The 13,374-nt window shown below is 41.5% G+C and overlaps 1 protein-coding gene across 2 annotated transcripts in view; it reads right to left on the bottom strand.

The window, feature by feature from the left end:
- LUZP1 (leucine zipper protein 1) overlaps positions 1-13,374 on the bottom strand; it is a 71,333-nt gene that overhangs the window by 19,637 nt on the left and 38,322 nt on the right. For both annotated transcript variants that reach the window (XM_031962636.1, XM_031962635.1), the window contains exon 2: positions 5,427-5,543. The gene's annotated coding sequence lies outside the window, so the exon portion shown is untranslated. The remainder of the gene's footprint in view (positions 1-5,426; positions 5,544-13,374) is intronic.

The following is a 13,374-nucleotide window of genomic DNA, read 5'->3' as shown; positions in this document are numbered from 1 at the left end:
ACGGTGAGGGGCTGGACAGGCATTCTCCATGGCAGGGGAGAATCATGGCTAGCATCCTGGGAGGGAAAACTAATTTCTTTTCTAATAGTTCTAATTTTGCCGTACGAGTTATTTATGATACTTATTTTTTGGTGCTCTACAAAACTGGTAATCCATTTATTTCATACCATCCCTTACTAGTGAGAATTTGCTTATAATGTTCTTTCTATTGACCTTCTCCAACCATGTCTGAATCCCGTCTGTGTAACCATGGCCAATCAAGGCTCTTTTACTAGCTGAGCTTAGTCTCGGTTTCTTCATAATACCATTAACACCCCACTACTCCCTCACAGGAAGGTGGGAAGAAAGCCCTTTTACACTCTTTCCAGCCCTGGAGACTAGAGCTCTTAATGTGTTCTATGTGCCTTCACCCCCACTTACCACCAGAGGGAGGAGCCAAACTTCTTTCCCCAGCTGCCTCATTGAGTCATTGCCCAGGTATCCAAAATCTCCATCCCCACCACTTTCATTTAAAAAAAAAAAAAGAAGAAGAATTTAAAGGGCACTCACCTCACCTGGAACTGGCCTCTAAGAACCCCCTAGAGTGTGAGTCTCTCATTTAGAGATCTTTCTCTTCCCGAGTAGTTGCCCCAGTCCCAGTTGGCTCAGCCCACCCCGTCTACATTATTAGGCTGGACCTCCTTCCTGTGGTTGATGCCTAGGAATGTCTAGAATAGACCAGACTGTAGACTATGCCCTTCTGTCCCAGTAAAACTCCCATGATTCATGTCCTGTTTCCAGCTATGAGACAAAGAAAAAGGGGGAAGTCTTTTTTGATTCTCTTCTCAGCAGTATCATCCTGGTGATAAGCTTTAATGCCTTTGGCCGCCTTCTCGCTCCAAAATTTTGCCCTGAGCTTGCTCTGCACTGACCACCTTCTGGGATTTTCCCATTTTGTCTCTGGGGTGAAGAAAATGTGTCATTCCTTTCACCCTGACTTCATGAGTGAAAATTATGGAGAGGCAGATTTCAGCTCCATATAAGGAAAAGCCTTCCTAAGCCATGTCCAGAAGTGCAATGGGCTGTCTTGGGAGGGATGGCTCAATATATGCATAAAATATAGCATTTAAAAAACAGGCTTTGATAAAGACCATCGGGATTCAAAGAAAGCTACCTGAGCAGGCCTTAAACCAGATCACCTGGCTGTCACTGATTGGCTAACAATAGATCCCAGCCCAAGTCCCACTGGGTCACCCTTTGGGTTTAGATGGCTCAGAACAAAAATAGCAATTGGTTCTATTAGGTCCTAAACCCTAAGGGTTCTTTTCTTCCCAGATTGCTCAATATATGGGTTTTTTAAGTAGGGAAGAGGCCATAAGCTTAAAAAGGTCAAGGCCTCCCATTGCATCCAGAGCCATCTCCAGCCATTCTGATCCATTTTGGGCCACAGAGCTGAAGGGCTCTGGAGGGGAAAGTGAGGCTGGAACCCTCCTTCCCTTAAATCCAATTCACTTGCAAGTGAAGATATCATCTTTCTGATATCATGATCCTCTTAGAGAACAAAGGACGAACAGCAGCCATTTACTGAAGAAAGCTGTAGCCGAAATTACCTACAAAGTCCTTCCTTTCCAAAGGAGAACCTGTGAGCCTCTATTTCTATGGACCTCCCATGGCAATTGGTATTTGAATTGGAAAGCATCACAGAGCTGGAATGGGTCTTGAGCAGTCATTAATACAAACCCTCCTGCTCAGAGCTCATCTTTGCCCCTATCCTTGGTGAAGGTCACTCACTATCAACGGGGACCACATTATTCAAGATAAAAATTGGGACACATCATCTAACAAAGGATTTTCCTTTTACGAACTCTCATTGAAAATAAAACTTATTTTCCTTGAAATCTGGGTCATCCCAGGAAATCTAGGACAGAGAGTCTCAGAATTAGTACCTACCTTTTCACCACTGGACAGCTCTGTTAGCAAGTTTTTTCAGCCAATGAACCAAAATCAAATTTCCTGGTTTCCAACCACATGAATTAGTCTATTATCTATAACTACAAAGAATAGGTCTAATAACCATCCTTCAAATATTAGAAGATATCCTTTCTTATCTGTGGCAAGTCTTTTTTAGGCTAAACATTCCCAGTTTGATCAAAATCCTGAGTTCAAATCCAGCCTCAGATACTTATCGTGTGATTCTGGACAAGTCAATTAGTTTGTTTAACTTAATTTCCTCATCTATAAAATGGGGCTAATAGCAGCCTCCCAGGGCTACTGTGAAGAGCAAATGAGATAATCATCATAAAGTGTTTAGCACAGTGCCTGGCACAGAATAAATGCTATATAAATGCTAGCCATTATTCTAAAACATCTGCAGATCCTGGCCGGCCTCCTCTGCACACACTTGCCAACGTCACCCCAAAACTGCAGCCCCAGAACTGAGCACAGAAGTCCAGGTGGGGTCTGGCCAGGATTAAGTGCAATTAGGCAATCATGCTACCTTTATAATAACGAAGATTCACATTGCATCATTTTTTGGCTGGCACATCAATTTAAACTGCCTTCTAGTCAGCCAAAACTTGGGTGTCTCTTAGATACCAAAAGGGTTATAGCAGCATTTTTTGTAGCAGCTGAAAACTGCAAACAAATTAGGTGTCCATCAGTTAGAGAGACACTGAGCTCATCAGGGCCCATGAAGAGAATGGAATATTGCTGTGCTATCATGAACAAGGACTGTACTGAAAAATACAGGAAGATCTGAATGGACTAAGGCAGAGTGAGGAAATCAGAAGCAGGAGAGCAATACACATAATGGCAGAGGTGGAGAACAAGAGCCAGATCTCACACACAAAGATCAATAATAGACCCATGCTGAACATGCTTCCTCCATCGCTTCCTCCATCTCCAGGGACAGGTAAATAGAGCAGTAATTACTGAAACTATTTTGGAAGGTTCTGTTTCAAGCAGTCAGTCAACAAGCCTTACTGAGTAGGAAAAAAATATCAGGGTGCACATTTCTTAGCTTTTGTCGAGGAGAAGGCCAGAGGGTTTCAAGCACCAAATAATGTGTTTGGGGTTCAGCACCAAATACTGAGGCTGCTGTTCAAGTAGATATTAGGATTCAGTCATGTGAAGAATTCCCAACAGTCATTCTCTTTGGTAATAGGCAGGTTTGTTTAGGAGAAGAGATTACATGAAGACATCAGGAATGGTGACCATGACAGATTTGGGGAGAGTATTAGGGTTACTAAGGAGTTTGGAAGAATCCTTCAAAGGAATATGGCATGAGATGGGAGTCTCGAGGGTCTGACACAACTAGGATTTCTGGCTAGACACAGCAAGGTGGGGCTACCCATGATCTCCACAGAGGATGAACTGATCCCCTTCCCTGCTTGCCTCAGGAGTAATTTTATCAGTTCTTCAGTCTTTCTCTTACTCAGGACCTCATCTCTAGATACTTCTCAAATTGAGACCTAATGAAGACCCCACCTTAAAAAGGCTAATGACATCGTCACTAGATCTAGATGGCAGTGGAGGAGAAAGTGAGGATGGCAACTTTGCACAACCCTCCCTCACTTAAATCCAACACACTTGCCTTTCAAGGTAGCACTTCCCAGATGGCTCAGTCCTCTACAAAAAGGAAGGACAAACAACAGCAACAAGGAGTACAAATACAAACAGGATTGTCCCGGCCCTCAAGGAGCTTGTATTCTAGTAAAAGAAGACAACACAGAAAAGGAAGTCTAAGGTTTGCAGTGGTTGGAGGTCAGCAGACTATTAGGGATGTGTTTTTAAATTCAAGTAAAATCTCTCAGAATTTTTCATGTAAATTGCTCTTATTCTGTATCTTCCCCACCTTGTCTCTTGGGCTGTTTTGTGTTGTTATTTTTTTTTTAATCTAAAAATGGAACTTTATTTATTTCTATCAATTTATTAAATCTATCAAATGTCACATTATTGCCTCCCAATCTTGTCTTCAATTTCTTGTCTTCAGTTTCACTTCTTGAAATTTAAACTACTTTCAATTAAATCTCAGTTCAAGGTGTGGAATAAAAGAGGGAAATTCCCTAGGGAATGACACCACCAGAGATGTCCCCTCCAGGTCAACGCATCATGTCCCCAGATATTATTCAAAGGCTAACCAAAATCAAGAGATACCATGACAAAGACATTCATTCTACTAGGGCTATCATTTCAACAAATGATAATTTGATGCCTATTGTGCACGTGCCTCTGCATTATAAGCGAGGAATAAAAAGGTTTTCAAAGTAACAGTCCTTATTCGTTTTTTTCCCCCTGAGGGAATTGGGGTTAAGTGACCTGCCCAGGGTCACACAGCTAGGAAGAGCAGTCTTAAAAAAGGGAGAGAGGGAAGGAAGAAAGGAAAGGGGAAAGGGAGAGAGGGAAAGAGGAAGGAAGGGAGGGGAAGGAAAAGCCAGAACTACAGCTTTTAGGATGTTCTCTGCTCTTCTCCAACACAGTCCCTTGGAGTTCATCTATGGTTCTGATGCAAAGATCCTAAATGCAATATGACTGCTAGGAAGCACAAAGGCTAGAGAGAGGAGTCAGGGGATAGGTAGTCTCATGCAATGAATCCCTTCTGATCAACCACTCCTTGGAGGAAACTATCTCCCAAAGAAAGACACTTTCTCTGTTTTTTCCCAAGATCTTCCCTGATTCCTGCCTCCAATCAACCAAAATTTATCAAGCACCTACTACGTACTAGACATAGCACTGCTTTGACTGTGCCAATGGATGCAGAATCAAAATCACAGAATGTCCAGGCTAGAAGGAACCTCAAAACAAAATTAGAATCAGAAGGGATCTCAGAAATTACTATAAAAATCCAACTGATTGTAAAATTGTAGGGTACACAGCCAGAGGGGGCATCTAGTCCAACCTTTTCCTAAGAGAGAGGGGCATGAGTCGTTTGGTTGTTGTCCTTTGTTCTCCAAGAGGACCAATGACATGATGATGCTGGGGTCCAAATACAGGCTTACAGTGTGTCTGATCAGACAATAGGAGCCCGGAAGGCTCTCCCACAGGTTGGGCACAAATAGCAAGTGGCAGAATCAGCCCTCAAACACAGGTGCAAGCGATCCCTCCACTGCATACCAATGCCCGCCAGCGTGCCAGCCACTGACAAGGGCAAAAAGCTGGAAGGAACAATGGCGGTTCCAATTCCTCTCTCTCTTCTGTTTCCTTGGCCGTACCCAACCATTACTCTGCGGGACTCTGCTATGTAAGGCTGTCTCCCACAGGAGGCTGGTCAGAAGGACTAGCTATGACTTGTCAAATGTACTTAAAAAACAAAACAAAACCTCCACAAACTAATGTGCTCAGGGCTGGCTCAACAGAAAGGCACTCAGCAGCCGGAGAAAAGGAGCACTATGAGAAGCCACCTTCATTCTACCGGTTTGTCCAGGTCTCATCACGCTGTGCACACTTACCATCTAGGTCATCTAATTTCCCTGGAGCTCTGCAGACACAGAAGGTTCCTCTGCCTGCTCTTGGCAGCTACTTTGGGCAAGCTTAATCCTTACTTCCAAGGATGACTGAATCTTGACCTGAAAAGAGCCACAAAAAATGGGGGAGAGGGGAGGGTGGGAAAGAGAGGGGAGAGCCACAGTGAGCAGAAGGCATCAGACTCGTGTGGACTGCTCCAAATGGCAACCTGACAAAGAAAGTCCTCCAGGGACTCAAGGGAATAATCCCCAAAGAGTGAACAGACCAAGTTATAACCATCCTAACACTGGAAGAACTTAGCTAAGTTCCAAGAAGACTTTAGGATAAACAGCAGTCAAAGTTCCATAGATTTCAAACTGGAAAAGCCATTAGAAGCCACTGGGTTCTAAGCACCTCAGTTTTTACATTTAATCAGGTTACACATTTAATATCTAAAGGAAGTGAGATTTGAACCCAAATTATCCTGATCTCCCTAGAAGGGGATATGCCATTAGTAAGCAATAAGATCATGTGACTTGGAAGGGAATCTATCTTGGAAATAATCTAATTTAATACTTTCATTTGATGGATGAAGAAATCAGAGAGGCATTATGACCCAGTGAAAAAAGCAGTGGGTTTGGGGTCAAAAGGATCCGAATTTCAATTCTGATTCGCTACCAACACCCTGTGAAACGCTGGGCAAGCTCACCATCTGCTTCTGAAGTTCTTTACCTATAAAATGAAAGGAAAGGACGGGCTGACCTCTAAGCTCTCTTCTAGCTCTGAACCTATAATACTATGATACCATCAAATGACTCAAGTAGTAAAAAGAAGTATGAGAAGCATTATTTTTAACTTGAACTTAGCTCCTTGGGCTCCAAAGCCTGGTGCTTTTCCAATGATCATAGAATTGCAAGCTGGAAGAAACCTCTCTAAAGTCACATTAAGGACCATGCACTTCAACTCCTTCACTTTACAAAGAGGAAACCTGGGTTAAATGATTTACCTAACATCATCACAGCTCACATTATACAGCACCTACTGTGTGCCAGGCACTGTGCTAAGTACTTTACAAATATTATTTCATTTGAGCCTCACAAAAACCCTTCGAGATAAATGCTGTTATTAGCTTTATTTTATGACAGAGAGAAACTGAGGGAAACAGAAGTGACTTGTGCAGGATCATACAGTGAGTAAGTGTCTGGACCAGATTAGGATACAATTTTTCTGACTTCAGATACTATATCCACTGTGCTACCTGGTTGTCCCATAATCTAGAGTCAGATCCTGGGATTACAGATGGATACTCCCATGCTCTTTCCTAAAAATCCCCCTAGTTTAGAACTCACTATTTGAGGAAAAACAGCTGAGAAATAGGGAAAGCAATTTGGCAGAATCTAGATTTAGAACAATATCTCCCACCATATGCCAAGATAAGGTCAAAAGGTATATAATTGGGACATAAAGGGTGATACCATAAACAAATTAGAGAAGCATGAGGAAAAATTACATGTCAGATCTATAGATAAGGGAAGAATTTATGACCAAACAAGAGATAGAGATCATTATGGAATGCAAGATGGATAATTTTGATTACATTAAATTAAAAAATACTTTCACAGCAAAACCAATGAAGCAAGATTAAAAAGGAAAGTAGAAAAGGGGGAAGAGGGAAAAATTTACAGCAGATTTCTCTAATAAAGGCTTCACTTCTTAAATATGTAGAGAGCTGAGTCAAATTTATAAAAATACAAATCATTCCACAATTCCACAATAGTCAAAAGATTTGAAGAGACAGTTTTCAGAAGAAATCAAAGTTATCTACAGTCAGGGGAAAAAATGCTCTAAATCATTGTTAATTAAAGAAATACATATTAAAACAATTCTGTGCCACCTCACACCTATCAGATTGGTTAATATAACAGAAGGAAAATGACAAATGTGGAGATGTGGAAAATCTGGGACACTAAGGTACTGTTGGTGGACTTGTAAACTGATCTAACCATTCTGGAGAATAATGTGGAATTATGTCCAAAAGGCTATAAAGGTATGCACACCCTTTGATCCAGCACTATTGATATTGTTCAGTCGTGTACAACTCCGTATGGCCCCATTAGGGATTTTCTTGACAAAGATACTAGAATAGTTTGCCATTTCCTTCTCTAGTTCATTTCATAGATGAGAAGACTGTGTCCAGGGCTAGTTTTGAATTCAGGTCTTTCTAAATCTAGGCCTGTTGCTTTATCCACTGCACTATACCTGCCCATACAATATCATTACTAGGTCTATATCAACCAGAACAAAAACAAAGGAAAAGGACGTTGTGTGTGTGTGTGTGTGTGTACATATACATACAAAAATATTTAAAGCAGTTTGTTTTATAGTGGCAAAGAAGTGGAAATTAAAGGATTTCCATTGGGGAAGCGCTAAACGAGTATTGGTATATAATTATGATGGAATATTATTGTCTTATAAGAAATGATGAGCAAGATGATTTCTGAAAAACCTACATATAAACTGATACAAAGTGAAGTCAGCAGAACCGGGAGAACACTGTACACAGGAACAATATCATACAATAATCAACTGTGAATGACTTAGCTATTCTGATCCAAGACAACTTGGAAAAACTTAAGCTGAAAAATGCTAGCCACCTCCAGAAAAAAAACTGATACATAATGCAAATGGAAGCATGCTTTTTTCTTTTCTTTTTGGTCTGTTTTCTTTTACAACATGACTAATCGAGAAATGACCATAAACGTATAATCTGTATCAAATTGCTGGCCTTTTCAAGGAGAGGGGAGGAGGGGAAAAAAGAATTTGGAACTCTAAAAGTTTTTTTAAATGACTGTTAAGTTGTTTTATATGTAACTGAGAAATATTTAACAAAATAATTAAAAATATACTGGAGATATATATATATATATTTAATACCCTAAGCAAGATTCAAAAGTATCCCAATTAGACTTTGGACAGAAAATGCCATCTGCCTCCAGAAAAAGAACTATGAGATTGAATGTAAATCAACACATGCTATGGTCCCTTCTTGTTTCTGGGTTTTTTTTTTCCCCCCTTCCCCTATGGTTTTTCCCTTTTGCTGTAATGTTTCTCTCCCAACATGATTCATAAAGTAATGTGTATTAAAAATAAATGACTTTTTAAAAAAAAAAGTATCCCAATTTCCACATATGGAAAATGAGGCTAATATTTCCCCTCACCCTTGCCTCATAAAATTGTGGTGAAGACCAAATGGGGTGATGTATGTTAAATATTCTATAAAGTACAGAGTACTCTTCAAATATAAGGCTTCCTCTATCCACATCATTATTATACCAGAGCTGGAAGGGAGATTATGAACTTTCTAGTCCATTCCCCACATTTTACAGATGGGACACTGAGATCCGGAGAGAGAAGTCATATAATTATCTGGTGGCCGAGATGGAAGGACTCCAGTAATTTTGCTCCTGACCCAGAGGAAGAAGTTACACAATCTACAGGAAAGGACACTGGAGGCTTAAATTTAAATCCCCATTCAGACACTTAACCAGCTATGGAACCAGGTACAACTCACTCCAATTCCCTGTTTTCTCACTCATAAAAGAGACATTTTCATCCCTGCAGAGACACTGGGGCGGTAGTGCTTTTTAAATTTGAAGCATTTTAAAAATGTGGATTATAGCTATGAGTTAAATACCTGTGGCCTTGGAGAGATCCCCTTGCTCAGAACAATCAAGGTGAGGAACAAGTCTTTTCTTGTCTGCAAGTCTGGCCTCTGGTCTTGGCAAGAAGAGGGCCAAGGTCACGCAATGTCAGGAACCGCACTGGCTCAGAAAGGCCTTCCACTAGGCCCTCCAATAGTTCCTGCTATTGCCAGAAAAGACTCCCTAGGTTGTAAGTGAAACTCAATGGATCAGGCAGGAAGGTAAGTCCTATAGAGGGGTGGCTAGAGCTAGGAATGTACTACTGAGAAATATCCACAGATCACACTTGGGAGTAGGGACCGGGAGGCCTGGGCCCAAGTGGAATTATGGCACCACTGTATAGGAGCTGGTGCTGAAAGCCTACAGATTCATATTGATAACCAGCTTCCAAACCCACAAGGGACTCCTCTGCAATTAAGGAAGCGCCCAGTCTTTCAAACTCTGCAAGTCCCTTAGGCTACCCTTCTGAGACTTTATTCCTTTAAGGTTGCCATGAAGAAACTTTGACCTGGTTTCAGCTGTTTACAAATGTCTGGAATGAAGGGGAGTCACTCAACCAGCACCTCTAGGGCTGGCTCTTAAGATTGCTTTATAATGTAAGATAAAGGGACAGGATTTTTAAAAAAATAAATAAAAATTGACAAATGGTGAAGCAAAGGCCTTAGGCCTGGAGCCAAAACCAATAATAATAGCTGACATTTATATAGCGTTTTTATGGTCCACAAAGTGCTTCACATGTTATTAAATTTGCTACTCATAATGATCACTGAGGTGAGTAGAGTGATTATTATCATCCCAACTTTATAGATAAAGGAAACTGAGACCTCAACAGGTGAAATACTTGGTTTATCTCTGGGTCTCACCTAATTTTAAAGGGCTATCATGTGGAAAAAGGAATAGAAATGTTCTGCTTAGAGTCTCCTTTGCTGGTTCATTATCTCTCACATCCCTTAACTGTAGGTGTTCTAAGGTGTTCTTAGGCTCCCTTCTGCTCCTATCCACACACAAAAGAAGCCCTGTCTTAAATTCAACATATCTAAAACTAAATTGTTCATCTTCCCCACCTTTCACCCCAAATCCTACCCTCTTCCATTTTAATCATTTTGAGTTGTAACTGACTCTCTGTGACTCCTTTTGGGGTTTTCTTGGCAGAGATACAAGAGTAGTTTGCCATTTCCTTCTCCAGTTTGACAGATAAGGAAACTGATGCAAATAGGGATAAGGGACACATTTAGTAAGTGTTGGAGGTCATATTTTAACTCATGAAGATTGAGTCTTCCTGAATCCAGGCCCAGAGTTCTTTATACACTATGGCTCCCCTACCTGCCCTCTTCCAGACTTCCTTCAAAGTCTCTCAGGCTCCTAATCTCAGCATTATTTTTGACTCTGTTCTCTTACCCCCCAGACCCAGTCAGTTGCCACATCTTGCTGTTTTTTTATTCACAACATCCCTCATGTCCAACTCTCCATTCACACGGCTACCACCTAGGTTCAGATCACCTCTTGCCTAGATTATTGCAACAACCTCCTTATTGGATTCTTCAAGTCAAGCCTCTCAACACTCCAGTTGCACACACTCCTGCCAAAGTAATTTTCCTTACCCAGAGATCCAACCATATCACTCCTCTACTCAACCAAGTCTAGGGGCCTCCTATTGCTCCTAGAATAAAACAGTCACTTCTGTGTTCAGCTTTGAAAGCCCTACACAGCCTGCCCTCAAATATCTTTCCAGCCTCATTGAATATTACTTGTCCTCCTGTAATCTGTGACCCCCTCATTCTCTCTGCTCCTCATGTACAATACTCCCTTGCCATAGAATGTGTGCCCTCCTTACAAGAGAATCTCTCTTCCTCCTAGATGAATCCTGTACAACAACCTCCCTACATGAACCCTTTCCTAATTCCAACCGCTAGTGCCAAACTACTTTATTTTTTAACTGCTATATATATATAATTTGTATTTATTTATGCTACATATTTATGCTTGTCTCCCCTATTGGAATATAAGAACAAGGATGATTTCATTCTTTCTACTTATACTCCAGTATCTGGTTCCTAGTAAGAAATTAAATACTTTTGAATTGATTGATGAACAAAATGAGAAGTGATGGGATGGCTATAGCTAGGGTTTTGATATAAGGAAAAACATCCTAAGAAATGGAGCATTCTAAAATTAAATTGTCTGACTCAGGAGGTAGTGAGTGCCTTCGTAGTGAAGGTCATCAGGCAAAGAAAGGATGAGCCTTGCTGGGGATGCGGGTAGAAATTCTCTTCTTCAGGCACTGGGTACATGGTTCCCGATGTACCTTCCAATTCCAGCATTGTGAAAGTTGTGATATTATCCAACCTACCAGGACCCATTTCATTCAAGAATGAATCCCAGCTCAATTATTTACAATCTGTGTGGTCTTAGGGGAAAGTTTCTACTCTCTTGGAACTGGTTTTCTCAAATTTAAAATGATGGGGCTGAACTAGATGGACAACCCCCCTCCCCAAAGATGTTCTGAAATTCTAAATCCTATGATAAGACCCCAATTCACTGGGATACCAGGAGAAGCCAATTCATGTGCACAGAACAGTTCAACTGCAGGAGTATTATCTGTCTCTGTGGCCTCCCATGGCTCCCATGGGCTAGGGTCTTTATCTGGTTTTCCAGAAAGGTACACCCAGACTCTGACCATCCCCCATCCCATCTCCCTAAAGTACTGGCATGCTGCTCAGCCAAGGACCAAACATGGCCTAGGGGTCTTTTCCCTTCAAAACAGGAAGGGATGCACTGCCAACAAGCAAGCAAACAGGAACTACAGAAGTCCCAGTTTGTTTTGAAGCTCTCAGCTCTCCTTCCGGACTTGTAAGAGGGAGCCCCACAGAGCTATCAAATCCTCCAGGCTCGGTAGGAGCTGCAAGCGATTCCTCCCCAACTAGACAGTACATGCCATCTGATGCATTAATTAATAGGCTTTAATGCTCCACTATTTACCCCCCAATCTCCCAGCATCACCAGGATCTTGTTCAAACATGGTGCTTGATACAGGCTTGAATTAACTTTGAGTTAAACGTTACCTTCCTCTTGTTTCCCTGAAGCACCTTCTGACCCCTCCAAACAAGGTGTATCCTTCCATACCCTCAGATCCAAATCTTCTCCTTTTCTCCCCTAGTCTTACCCTCACACAGCCCCATCTCACCCTCTTCTCGGGTATCTTTTGCAGTTTCTTCAGTAACTAATACCATACTATTCCACTTTAATCTAGGAATGATCATATAGGCACTGGGAAGACAAGTATCAAGAATGAAATGATCTCTACTCCCAAAAGGCTTATACTATAATGGAGAAGACAAGTACATGTATAAATATATCACATAAATATAAAGTTAATGAATACAAATACATACCAGACAGTTTGAAACAAGGTCATTTGGGAGGGAGGGCAGTCACAGTTGATGTTGGGAAACAGAGAAAGAGAGACAGAGAGCAAGAGAGAGACAGAGAGACAGAGAGCTAGAGAGAGAGAGAGACAGACAGACAGACAGACACTAAGGTGGAAGAGGTAAAGAGAGTATGATTCCATGTATGGTGGATGGCCAGTAATAAAGCAAAGAAAGAGAAAGGAACATTGTACATGAGGAGCAGAGAAGAGACAAAGGTCCTTTGGTTGCATCACAGAGTGGAGATAGGTTGGGCTCAGATTGTGTAGGGTTTTAAAAGCTGAACACAGCAGGGTATGTGTTTCACTCTAGAAGCCTCTGGACTTGGTTGAGTAGGAGTCGTATGGTCAGATGTGTGGTTAAGGAAAATTGCTTTGGCAGGGATGTGTGGGGTGGATTGGAGTGTTGAGAGACTCGAGTTAGAGAATCCAATTAGGAGGTTGTTGCAATAATCTAGGCAAGAGGTGATGAAGGCTTGAACTAAGGTGGTGGCCGTGTGAGTGGAGAGAGAGAGTTGGACACGAGAGATGTTATGAATACAGAAACAGCAAGATTTGGCAACTGCCTGGATACACGGGCTAGGAGTAATGCTGAGATTATAAGCCTAAAACATTGGTGTGCCTTCAATAGAAAAAAGAGAGTTTGGAAGAGGGTAAGGTTTGGGGGGAATAGGTGAGGAGCTCAGTTTTAGAAATGTTGATTTAAAGATGTCTCTAAGATATCCAATTTGAAATTTCGAGCAGACAATTGGTAATACAAGTGTGAAACTCAGGGAAAAGGAGGGAAGGAAGAAGAGAGGGAGAGAGGGAAGAAGGAAGGAAGAGTCG

This window comes from Sarcophilus harrisii, chromosome 3, assembly GCF_902635505.1.
Source record: "Sarcophilus harrisii chromosome 3, mSarHar1.11, whole genome shotgun sequence".
In the NCBI taxonomy this organism is placed as follows: Eukaryota; Metazoa; Chordata; class Mammalia; order Dasyuromorphia; family Dasyuridae; genus Sarcophilus; species Sarcophilus harrisii.
Note: the sequence above shows the minus strand (reverse complement) of the source record. Positions and strands in the feature narration are given on the sequence as shown.